General features: G+C 47.3%; 1 protein-coding gene and 1 long non-coding RNA gene across 3 annotated transcripts in view; one reads left to right on the top strand and one right to left on the bottom strand.

Moving 5' to 3' along the window:
- Window positions 1-13,184, bottom strand: part of BCL2 (BCL2 apoptosis regulator) — a 192,163-nt gene that overhangs the window by 105,001 nt on the left and 73,978 nt on the right. The window lies entirely within an intron of this gene.
- LOC147346419 (uncharacterized) lies at window positions 1,959-11,596 on the top strand. Of its 2 annotated transcripts, none has more exons than XR_015154183.1 (2): window positions 1,959-2,471; window positions 11,348-11,596. It is a non-coding gene; the product is annotated as an uncharacterized LOC147346419 (long non-coding RNA). The 2 variants fall into 2 exon arrangements; XR_015154184.1 differs by lacking the exon at window positions 1,959-2,471 and adding an exon at window positions 3,511-3,713.

Consider the following 13,184-nt stretch of genomic DNA (forward strand, 5'->3'; position numbering starts at 1 on the left):
GACAAGATTAATATATTGTACAAACATCCATGGCATCCTCAGCAGCAACAACCAATTAGAAAATGCAACTTTTAAAAGATCCCATTAGCAATAGCAATAAACGATGACAAACCCAGGAATGAGTCAAAAGAAAAGGGTGAAAGAGTTAAATGAAAACAAGTTATGAAACTTCACTGAGGTGCTCTGTGACAACTAGAGGGGTGGGATGGGGTGGGAGGTGGGAGGAGGTTAAAGAAGGGGACAGTGTATGCCCATGGCTGATTCATACTGATGTATGGCAGGAGCCAATGCAATATTATAAAGCAATTATCTGCCAATTAAAGATAAATTTAAATTTAAAAAACTTTAAAAAAACTTCACTGAAAGTCCTAAGACTTAAGTAAAGAGAGCTATATCTCATGCTCGGAGATGAAAAGATTCAACATTGACATCAGTGCCTCCTAAGTTAATACATAAATTGAAAATAATTCATAGTAAAGTCTCAGAAAGGTTCCTCATGAACGTTTTTACCTAGTTTTAAAATTCATGTAGAAGAATTAGGGTCAAAAGCAGCCAAGACAATATTGAAAAACTGTAAGACGGACCCTTGTCCTACCAGATATCAAGACATTTATTAAAGCCTTATAATTAAGACCCAAATGGTGCAGCTGCTAGACCAACGTAACAGAGAGAGCCCTCTGTGAACAGGAACGGGGGTGCGACAGCAGCAGCATTATGAAAACTGTGGGAAATGACTGAGCTGTTCACTAAACAGTCCAGAGACGATGTGTAATTCACAGGGAAAAAATAGACCTCTAACTCATGCTATATCAAAACATGAATTCCAAGAGCATTAGTTAACTCTAAAATATTTAAGAAAAATATAGACACTTTTTATAACCCCGGCCTAGGGAATGACACAAACCAGAAGGCAATAAAGGAAGAGAATGCTGACCAATTTGACTTTAAAACTCATGTGACAGAGGACATCAAAAACAAAGGTTACAGGTGAGATATAGAAAGGGCAGTTTTTTTTTAATATATAGAATGTGTAATGAATGCTTGATAATCTGTAAGAAAAAAAAAAAAAACCCACTACAAAAAGATGAGCAAAATCTATGAACTGGCAATACATAGAAAAAGAAACCCAAATGACCGAAAATCGTGAGAAAGAAAAGCATAAATCAACAGAAACCAGAGAAGTATAATTCAATACCACAACAAGATATCCTTGAATCTATTTTATTAGCAAAATGTAAAAAGACTGATAGCGCCCAGATTTGGAGAAGATACGGGTCAGCAAGAAGAATCTATTTTATTAGCAAAATGTAAAAAGACTGATAGCGCCCAGATTTGGAGAAGATACGGGTCAGCAAGAACTGTCACACATGGTTCCAGAAGCGTAAACTGAGAGCCAGTCAGTGTTTATCCCCTAAGACCCCAAAATCCACATCTGCATCTACACCAATGCAGGAGACTCTGTTCGATCCCTGGGTCGGGAATATTCCCTGGAGAGGGAAATGGCAACCCACTCCCATCTTCTTGCCTAGATGCTACCATGGACTCCGAGGGGCCCCTAAGGCAAGTGATCACTGGACAGGGGATGAGAGGTGGGGACCGGCGTGGTGGGCACAGGGCTTCGGAGTCTGTGGGCTCAAACCCCTCACCGTGAGATCGCAGCGCTCACCCCACTCATTCAGTGATTTACCCACACAGGGAACTGGAACCTGGTGCAAACGAGGGTAGGCGGATGAAGGGGAAGACAACCTCTTCCCCCTGGAACAAACCGCAGCCCGAGCAGGGCGATGACATAACCTGATTAAAAAAGGGAAGGAGCCATGCTGCCCCGGTCATCTGATGACTTCTCAATGAGTCTGGAACTCCCTCGCGGGGGTGCTGCCGTCCCGGTGCATCTGCCGAGGAAGCGGAAGGGGCCGGGGGAAGTGAGAACGGTGACCTCAGGCCTCTCGGAGGACGTCCCTCGGCCCCGGGCCTCCAGCGGGCCGGCCGCCCTGGTCCAGCGCTGACCCCCGCGCTCTGACTTTCAGCTCCTGATCTTCAAGAAACTGCGGGGCTGAGCCACCATCTTGAGGCCAGGGAAATTCTAGAGTCCTTTCTGGTTTTCAAGAGTTTTTCCTTAAAAACAGGACCTCTTAAAATCCAAAAGAGTGGTCCTTAACGCTGGCACGTGGGTGTGAGGCTCATTCCTGGACACGTGGCCGCGACGTCCTCTCCTGGTGACACACGCAACGCCCAGGGGGCAGGGCAACGGCACCGTTGTCTGCAGTCGCGGTAAGGCTGCTCCATGCTGCCCGCGGTGCAGCCGCACCCTCGGGCCCTGGGACCGGTATGGACACGGCGATCCAATCGTAGCTTCCAGAAGCAGCAACTCGCAGGCCCCGCCCGCTCTCGGAGTGACGCGCGCCCGGCGGCCCCGCAGCCCCGGAAGCAGCACACACGCACACGGCAGGCTGCAAAGAGGCTGCAAAGAAGTAAGCATCTCCCGACGGTGCGAACCGCCACAGAGCAGGGTGGGTAACCCAGGGGGCTTCCAGAATCTTCTCTGGAGGCCTGACCCATCCGAGAAGGCATCTTTGCAATCCTGACTGGCGGCGCTGGTGTCCGTGTCCCCAGGCATAGCCGGACCTGGCCTTGCTTTCTCTTTCTCTCCGGTATTATTCCCCCCCCCGGCCCTCCCCCGGGACCACACTTGCTGCACTCTTTCAGGCTTGTTTTCATTCGACTCCTTGCCTCCTCACACCTTTCCTTGTTGTTTTATGGAAAGCTGCTGGTCAGAGTTGCCCAATACCCACGCATAGCTGGGTGGTGGCATCAGATACCCAGGAAAACAGAGCGACCATTCCAGTCCCAGCCTAGAGCCCAGAGCTGGATGGAAACACGAAAATTAGTTGTTGCTAACAATCCATTGTAATGAAAATATGATCCCAGTAATTGATTTTAAATAGAATTTTTTAAAGACTCCTTGGCCGCATTTCATCAAGAATACAGAGTTTCAAAAGCGTTCATTCCAGGGTTGGATTTTTTCCCCCTTTCTTCTGGCTTAAACCCCAAATGGCCCAGATCCGAGTCTGAATAAACAGTGTGGGTGGTGAGTGTTCTGTGGGGCCCAGCAGAGGATGCAGCCACTCTCCTATTCGGTTCAGCATTAAATCATGTGAGACTAGCCTGATGACTCCGGAGAACTTTTACTCAGTAACTGGAGGGCCACATAACACGTCCTGTTTCTCCGCTTTTCGGGGAGAAAAAAAAATTTAATTCTCCTAACTGCCAAGGTTTAATTATGTATAAAGTTCATTGACCTCACAGGCGGCTGTCAGATGATCTTGCGAAGGCCCAGAGAAAGGCATCCCAGGAATGCGGTGATGTGGGCAGAAACCGTGGATTCAAGCCACCGAATGCTTTCAACGGGCCGGAATCGGCAGCCGCTCAGAAAGACTCCAGTGCAGACAGAACTTTAGGGTAATCAGTCATTTCATCTCACCTAAGCGTTGGTAGGCCTTCAAAGGGATTGTTACAGATCAGAAAAGCTCAGGCAGAATCCCCGAGGGACCGTGAGGAGGCGGGTCCGTGAGGAAGGGCTGGCGGCATTGTGTGTGCCGCCAGCTCTTGTGTGGATGCCCGGCGTTCTCTCCCCGTTTTGGAGGCAATGCCTCTGACCCCCCGATACCGACAGGAAGAGCGAATGAGGAAGCAGGCCCATTCATAAAGACACGGTGAGCCTTAAAGGAGGCAGGAGAGTCCGTTTTGTTTCAGACGGTTTTGATAGAAGACAGCACGGCGTGTCTCTGCAGTGACGTTATCTGTCTGCCGATAAAATGCCCTCAAGTGTGTTCTTACACAAGGGCTGGGTTCTCCTCTGAGGGCTGAGGGAGGGGAGGGGGAGGAGCAAGGAGAGCTTCCAGAACATGTGTCGGTCTTCTGGTCTTTACCTTGGGACACCCCTGTCGATTGGTACCCCGGTTACTGAGAACACTTCATCTGGGCTCCTTGGTAACGGGAAGGCGGAGCCCAGGAGGCGGGTGAGGGGGGTGTTAACTTCAGGGGTCCTCTGATTCAGAGGGAGCAAATGCGAAATATTTTGGCTTGGCGTTTCCAAAGATTAAAATGACCTGATGGGGTCCAGTATCACTTTCTTTCAGGACCTTTCTCACTGAACATACTCACTTTATCAGTCAAAATATTATGATTTCAGTGGATGAAACGTCCCAGGGTTGTGTTCTAACCTAAATAAGCTGCACTTGCTCTATGGCTTTACTGTTACGAATATAGAGAATGGGTGACCAGAATTTAACCAACATTTTTCATCCTCTGATGGCAGCAGAATGGAGAGATTCTCACTTGTTTCATTTTTAGATAAAGCTGAAATTCTGGGCTTCTTTAACCAAAATCAGCCACCTAGATTTTGAATAGACAGCGTCAGGGGGCTTTCAACCACACGAATTCAATAGATATTTGGGAAACAGAAATAGTGGGCGCTCTTGGTGATGCAGATGTCAAAAAGGGAACCTTGCCTTCAAGTAAGTCACGAGTGAAGAGGCAGACACTAATCCCAGCCGGAGGCCCTCCCTGGTGGGGGGTGCAGTGGAGAGGAACGTACCTGCCAACGCAGGGACACAATTCCGATCCCTGCTCCCACAAGATTCCACGAGCCAAGAGGCAGCTAAGCCCGTGTGCCGGGAGCCCGTGCTCCCCAACAAGGGAAGCCACGCACGGCAAGTGGAGAGTAGCTCCCACTCACCGAAACAAGAGAAAGCCTGCGTCCAGCAGCGAACACCCAGCACGACCACACACACACACACAAAATCCCAACTGGAGGATTCGGGAAGGCTTCCCACACGGAACCTTCCAGGGAGAGGTGGCATCTGCCTGGAACCTTCAGCCAAAGCTCCCTTCACACCTGTTGGCTTTGGCATTCTAAGTCATGAGTCATGCTTGGTCATGGCCGGGGGTCTGGAACTGTACCTTGTTTTTAACCCATCTCGTATCTGAGGGGCTTTAAGACCCAGGCCATTTAATGTAACTTTCTTCAGGGAACAGGGATGAAGGAAAATGCCCTTTGTCTTCCCACTCTGAAGAAGGAAGCCTTCCTTCCAGTCTTTAACACTTCTCTAGAAATAACGATTATCCCCATAGTTCCAGAAGAAAAATACACTTCCAGGTAAAGAAATCTGGACACGAAGTACTATCCTAAATCATTTCCACTCTTTGGATACAACGATTTATAAAATTCCATGAAGGAAATGACTCTTCCTTCTCATGAAGTTCCCGTGGGGAAATCAGAGGGAGCCACGGTCGTAAAAAGCTATCCTCCTCCTTGTCCCAATCCCTTGCCTTCACCCAGGGGCTTGCCGTCTCTCAGCCACACAGCAGTTTAGTTCTTTCTTGTCTACTGTATGTGTTGCAGGAGGTGGCAATTTGAGTTCATGACTTGTCTCTGTTAATGTGGAAAGTTCCTGGACATTAAGGACTGTTTTCTTTTCTTTTAAAAAATAAAAATTCTCAAAACTGAGTTTATTTATTCCAAAAATATGCAAGGTTAACTTAAGTGACTGATTTTAAAATATCAACCATTCTAATTTGCCAGTTACTAGAATGAAAGAAAACTTATACAGTTATTTCAAGAGATGCAAAAAATTATAAAATCTAACACCCTTTGTTGTAAAATCTCTTAGCTAACCAACAGTAGGAAAGCACTGAATCTGATGAAGAGCATTGCTTACTTCCATTTCCTATGAGATTGGGAAAGGGACAAGAAATGCCTGTTCTCCCCCACTGCCGTTCAACAGTTTTTTAAAAATTCATTTCAAGTACAGTTTATTTACAGCCTCATGTTAATTTCTGATATACAGCAATGTATCAATCTCACGGGGACGTGCACTCTTTTCCATATTCTTTCATTAAGGCTTATCCCCGGATGGCGAATGCAGCTCTCTGTGCCGCACAGCAGGGCTGCGGGGTGTCTGGCCTGTTTACTCCAGTCTGCATCCGCTCGTCCCATCCTCCCAGTCCTCCCCTCCCCCACCCTCCCCCTGCTTTCTTCACCTCCACATTTCTCACGTGTCTTTAACAGAGTTGGTGTTCACTGAACAAGTGAATGAGTGAGTAAATAAATATCATAGAGATGTCTTTGATGAGTTGGGACACTTTCAGTAAAGGTGTAGAAAGCAAATATTTTAAGGCATTCGGCGTCTTTTATAACCACTCAACTGTGTTTTTATAATGGGAAAGCATCCACAGACACTCTAGAAGCAAATGAGTATGGCTGTGTTCCAATAAAACTTTATTCACAACACCAAGTGGCCAGGGGTGCCCCACAGGCCGCAGTTTTATGATCCCCCATCTACGGCGCTTATCTTTGGCAGAGTAAAGAAAGTAGAGGGTATTAGTCACTGAGTCATGTCTGACTCGGTGATTCCATGGACTGTAGCCCGCCAAGCTCCTCTGTCCATGGAATTCTCCAGGCAAGACTGGAGTGGGCTGCTATTTCCTCCGCCAGGGGATCTTCTCAACCCAGGGATCAAACCCGGGTCTCTTGCATTGCAGTCAGATTCTTTACCATCTAAGATAAGCCACCAGAGAAGCCCTGTCTTTGTCATACATCTTAGGATATTCTTGACATTTCCATAGGGCACCTGTATTTTTCAATAATTGTAGTGAATGCAAACATTCAAGAGTTGTTTGGGAACTCCACATTAATGAATTCATTAAAAAAAAAAAGAAACAGGAAGTAAGAACTTAAAGTCACTTATTTTGTATATTGTATGCCTTTAAAAGGAACAATTCTTATTCCCCAAATGAGAGTAGTAGTTTCGCCATTTACATCATGATTATTGAGTAAACTTGATATGAGAGCTCCGAGTTATTGGGTGAAGGGTGTGATGCTGGAGCATGGTGAACTTGACACTTTCCTGAAAGAGGGAATAAATGCACCGCCACCACCCCCAACCCACCTTTCCTGTTCTCCACCAGATGGTCTGGTCTCTGATTTTACAGCTAAAATTCTTCCTGAGGTTATTAATGCAGAGGATACTCCTTTCTCTTGATGACCCTCTGGAAAACATCCAGCTACAAAGAGCACAACGGAATCTGAAAAGCTCAGGGAACACACAGAAAAGAGGCAGCCACGAGAAGGTGATGAAAGCAAGACGCCCCAGCCTGCCGCCCTGGCCTGACTCGAGAGCGCCCTCCCTGGCTCATCCTTACTCTCTGCCTCACTATCAGCCACCTTCTGTGTGTATTTACAGTTCAAAAAAAAAAAAAAAGATTTGGATTTAAATTATGGTGTAAACTCATAGGGTGCCAAGTCCTAAGGTCAACTGCTTGGCTTGGAAAAAGTCAACCTGTGCTTTTCGAGGTATGCGGAAATGCAGGAAACCACATCTGTGTGAGCACCCAGCTGATGATCTGTGAGACGGGCTATTCTAAGGTGAGGATCTGCAAACTGGACCCATCATCGCCAGGGTGTCACGTACAGGTCTAGAGATTTCTTGGAAGAAAGAAAAAAATGAAATTGGGGCCCTTCCTTACACCAAGTGTCTCAACACCCAGACCAAACAATTAGAAGGATTCCGTGCCTTAAGAAGGGGCTTCCCTGGTGGCTCAGACGGTAAGGCCTCTGCTCACAATGCGGGAGACCCGGGTTCGATCCCTGGGTTGGGAAGATCCCCTGGAGAAGGGAATAGCAACCCACTCCAGTATTCTTGCCTGGAGAAGTCCATAGAAGGAGGAGCCTGGTAGGCTACAGTCCACCGGGTCACAAAGAGTCGGACACGACTGAGTGACTTCACTGTGCCTTAAGAAAATGAGGAACCATGAGTTGCGAATGGAAGGTACCGCTGGGAGGCTGAAAATACTGAATTCAGATCCCATGTATTCAACCTGTGTGACTTGAAGCAAATTATCTCAGGTTATTGTAGGCTGTCCTAACTTTAACACAGGCCTAGGACAGCACATGGCAGAGGGGAAGTCTGGAAAACAGAGGCCATGCTGCGTCTGGCCCAGTTCATTCCAGCAACTCTGGAGCGTCCACTACGTGCTTGCGTTAGAGAGTGGGAGATGAACAGGCCACAGGCGCTGGGCCCAAGGAGCAGGTGGTCACCGCTTACAGCTTCGGCAACACTGCAGAGCCCCATCCCCGTTATCAGTCATCCCACTGCAACACCCCACACCCACCGGCTGCCAAACACGAAGCCCACCGCCACTGTCATTCAGAACACAGCTCGAGTGAGCAGCATCCGTATGTGAAGGGGTATTATTTATACAAATGTAACTCCTATTTGATAAAACTCCCAATTGCTTAAAACCACCTATATGGCCAAGGCACATAGGAATCTCATTGCAATGTTGGTTGGGACTAAGATGCATAAAAATAAAGACAAGTTAACAGGATTTCCTTGGTGGTTCAGTGGTTAAGACTTGGTCTCTCAGCACAGGGGTGCGAGTTGATCCCTGGCTGGGGAGCCTTGCTGCCAGAAAAACTAAAACATAAAACAGAAATACTGTAAAAATGTCAATAAAGACCTTAAAAATGGTCCACATAAAAACGTCTTAAAAACAAGAAAAAGAAACCATATACTAGAGGAGAGGACCCCCCCCCAAAAAAAAGATGAGCTAAAAAGAGGGAAATGTGAGCTAGACAATCAGAGGCAAGGGTAAAGTGAGGGTGTATTGTGAAATTCCCAAAACCACTGTTGACGATAATTGAGGACCACCTCTTCCATCTCCGTTGTGATGACCTTCCGGGTTCGGATTGGGTGGTTGACGTTCTTCAAGCGAAGAATCTCAGAGCGTGAAGTGTTCACGTACCGGCAGCGGCTGTGCCAGCGGGGTGGGGGAAAGGTGACAGGCCAGCAGGGAGCCCACGACTCCCAATCCTCTTTGGCTTCCACCCAGGGAGATGGAGAACAGGCAGGGCCACGGGGAAGAGCTCCGTTTCCTTTTTTCTTTCTTTTAAAGATTAACTGAATTTGTCCCAATATTTCTATTTTATGTTTTGATTTTTTGGCTGCGAGGCATGTGGGATCTCAGCTCCTCGACCAGGGATCAAACCAGCACCCCCTGGTTTGGAAGGCAAAGTCTCAACCCCTGGACTGCCAAGGGAGTCTCTCTATTTCCTTTAAACCAGCTTCTTTACGAGACACAAACAAGTAACGTGCGAGAGAAAAGTAATACTTAGCTCAGGAACTTATTTGCAGTTCAATTTAGCATCAAGAGATGTTCTTAATCTCTTCCAAGGCTTCCTGTGAACTTATCTGCTCGTCTCTCCTGGTCCCCAGCTTCTTTAACACTGAAAACTTCTACCTGAAATACGAACCCTTATGTGGAGTAGATCTGGAGATTCCAGAGGTTTTGTTTAGCAAAGTAAATGGGCTCCTCTGATTAGTGTGTCTAGAACAATCCAGGTAACATGTCTTTTTAAGTCAGTCATTCCAAAGCTAGCTTCCAAGAAGTGCTACTCCAGCCTCGAGAAGCAGGCCCACATTAATTATTTCATCAGAACCCTGGCAGCTCTCTGGGTAAAGCAGACAGGAAATCTCGAGGAGAGAAAGAACCTTTCAGAGCCCGCTTCGGGCCCCCTTGCATTCCTTTTTTAAACATCACAAGATTGATCCTAGGCCACAGACGCGGCATTTGGACATCAGATGCAGGCAGATGTTTTCCCTTAAATCCATTGTCTCTCCCTCAATCTGTTTATTGCTATTTCCCTCTCGGCCTGCACCTCAAGCTCTGGCTAACTGCATGTCCACACACAAGAGGCATCTTTCTAGCATTGCTTATTTTCTGTAAGGATGCGTCCACTCAGGAGGTAACCTACCTACTCGCTACCAGCGTGTGTGCATCCTTGGCCATCCTCAAGAACTGCTACAGGAGAAGTCCCTCAGGGTTTAGTCTTCCCTGGTGGCTCAGATGGTAAAGAATCTGCCTGCGGCGCAGGAGACCTGTGTTAGGTCCCTGGGTCAGGAAGATCCCCTGGAGAAGGGAATGGCAACCCATTCCAGTATTCTTGCCTGGAGAATCCTATGGACAGAGGAGCCGGGCAGGCTACAGTCCATGGGGTCACAAAGAGTCCGACATGACTGAGCGCCTAATACACACACACAAGATTAAGTCCCCAAAGTTAAATCGGGACTTAATCAGTAAGGGTTTTCTTGTTAGAAGTGACCTTTGGCGGTCACATGAGCTGGTGTCAGCCTCTTAAATCAACTGATATCAACTGACAGGCTCTCTGAATGAGGTCAGGGCTATTTATTCACATCTTTTTTCTTCTGGGCTGATCAGTGCTCTTCCTACAAGTCAGACCAAGGATCTCCATCTGTAAGTCAGTTATGCAGATCCCATGGCAGCCAAGCCAAGTGACAGGTTTCAGAGACGTATCCAACCTCTCTCACTGCAGACTCACCCAGAATATGACCCAGACAAGAAACAGGGTAACATCTGCTGCTGCTTCTCACACCCAGAAGCGCCATGAGAGAAGGGAGTTTCTTGAAGGAGATGGAATAGTTCTATATACTGATCACGGGGGTAGCTCTAGGATCCTAGACATGGGATACAGTACACCCACACACAAACAAGTATGTCTAAAAACTGGTGAAATCTGAATAAGGTCTGGAGATTACACTAATGTCAATGTCCCGGTGTTGCTACTGTATATACTATAAACATTAGACTAGATGCTACAATTACACTGTACTGTATGCAACACACCACTGGGGGAGGCGAGGTGAGGCTACCTGGGACCTCTCTGTGCCACTTTGCGACTTTTTGCATCTATACTTACTGCAAGATATAAAGTTTAAAAATGCCATGAGGTATACATGTCTTTTTCAATTATGGTTTCCTCAGGGTATTTGCCCAGTAGGGCAACTGCTGGGTCGTTTGGTGGTTTTATTCCTAGTTTTTAAAGGAATCTCTATGCTGTTCTCCATAGTGGCTGGATCAGTTTACATTCCCACCAACAGAGCAAGAGGGTTCCCTTCTCACCACACCCTCTCCAGCATTTATTGTTTGTAGATTTGGGTGGGAGGTGGGGAGGAGGTTCAGGAGGGAGGGGACATATGGGTACTCGCGGCCGATTCAAGTGCTTGTGAGGCAGAAGCCAATACAATACTGTAAAGCAATTATCCTCCAATTAAAAATTTTCTAAAAAGCGCCATGATAAAAAGTTCCTGTTCTTGTCTAGCAGCTTGCCCAACTTTGCCTGACTGTATCTGAAGTTCTAGGCTGCTGCTTTTTCTCATCATCTAAACTAGTCTGCCCCTCCCCACTTATCAGGCATTATGTTTCTGGTGTCTACCAAATCCTGACTTTTTTTTACTAAGGCATCATCTGTATCCCTGCCTTCATACAGGAGCTCCATGAGAAGCCAGTGGCTTCTGTTCACCAGTGAATCCCAACACCGAGGACAGCACAGTCGTTATTTGTCAGCTGCATGTCTGAAGAGTGGATGAAACACCCCCAAAGCAATGGCCCATTCTTAGACTGCTGCAATTCTCAAATCCACAGGTCGTTATAAAATGACACAGAAATCATTCGGGCTGCTTTATGGATGTCAAGATCATTCTGTTTGGTTAAGAGAATAAACACATCAAAAATTTGAGTGATGTTTTCAACGTGAGCAGCTGAGTTCAAGAGCCATGGGGATCCCAAAGGAAAGATACTACCTCCTGTTGAATTTTCTGTCTGAGGCTTAACGAGACAGTAGTTGGTAAATAGATGGGGAGATAGGACGAACGTGTATCGAAACACACACACACTTTCTCATCTTCAAAGATGCAATGAGATCTTGGTACTTCCTTTACCTGTAGTAAACAGGGAGCTCTGGGCAAAGGGCAGAAAAGTACCAGTGAGACAGGTGGGGGGCGGGAGGAAGGGAAAAGCAGCCCTGTGAGATGCTGAGAGACACGTGGGATACAAGAGTAGGGAGAGGTTGCGCGGGAAGGCCGCCCAACCGACCCCCGGAGACCAGTCCAGAGCTGTCCTCCCGAAACACGTCACATCCCTGCTCGAAGCAGGAGGTCCTTTGGGCACCACCCATCGTGCCCAAGATGCCAGAGTTAAACTCTTAAGAGTTGTGTTCTTAGATGCGGTGAAAGGTTTTATTATAAATAAATGAGAAACCTTACATGCATCTGCTTTAGTGAGGGAAAAAAAAAAAACTTCCCCCCAAAGACCCCTCAAAATCGTGGGAATAAGTAGGCCACTGACCCCTTCGCTTGAAAAGTCTCCTTGAAGCCAAGAGCCTGAAGTCTGTCTTTCCATACCAAAGCCAGCCTGTGCCGACTCCCCTTCATTTCACGCTTCTCTTAAAAGAAAACAGGCTGGACTGTTTCGGTAAATAACAAAAGGTCAAGAGAAATGCTACTCACAACATGAGCAAAATAACGGTGCAACCTGCCAAAATGTTTCCTAAGGCCTGACCGGCAGAACGCTCGAGTGGTGAAACAGCCCACAGATCTAGTGAGAGCACATTCGTCCCGGTAAAACCCGCCACGAGGCCCAGTTCACAGCTCATCCGTAAGGAAAAACAAAAACAACACAGAGATGATGCCATCGGGCTCGAGCGACATCTGAAGACCACATCTCGTGTTAGGGAGCCAGCGGCCTGTGTGTGTTGCCTCTCCTCTGCTTGTATTTCGACGTGAGAGCCAGTGTCAGTGTGACGTGTTGTCTCTCCTCTGCTTGTACTTCGACGTGAGAGCCAGTGTCAGTGTGACGGTGACACACCCAGCAGCGGTGGCCTCTGTGTCCATGAGGTCCACGGCTGTGCCTCCCCCAACTGCAGATGGAAAACAGTCAGAAAAAGCATTCCAGAAAGTTCCAAAAAGCAAGGCAGGAATGTGCCGCAGGCTGGCAACTATTTACACAGCATTTACATTGTATTTGCAACTGTTTACACGGCAACACACCACACTAGGCAACGTCAGTAATTTAGAGGGATTTTAAGTGTTCCGGAGTCCAGGCTCGGGCTCAGTCGCGACTTTCTGCGACCCTGTGGACTGTAGCCCGCCAGGCTCCCCTGTCCATGGGATTCTCCAGGGAGGAATACTGCAGTGGGTTGTCCTTTCCTCTTCTAGGGGATCTTCCTGGCCCAGGGATCGAACCCACATCTCCTATGTCTCCTGCATTGCAGGCGGTTTCTTTACCTGCTGAGCCATTCAGGAAGACGGCGTAGGTTATATACAAAT

The sequence above is a fragment of the Bos grunniens genome, chromosome 24, assembly GCF_055505025.1.
Source record: "Bos grunniens cultivar Pamir isolate PY7600 chromosome 24, Bosgru_T2T1.0, whole genome shotgun sequence".
Classification (NCBI taxonomy): Eukaryota; Metazoa; Chordata; class Mammalia; order Artiodactyla; family Bovidae; genus Bos; species Bos grunniens.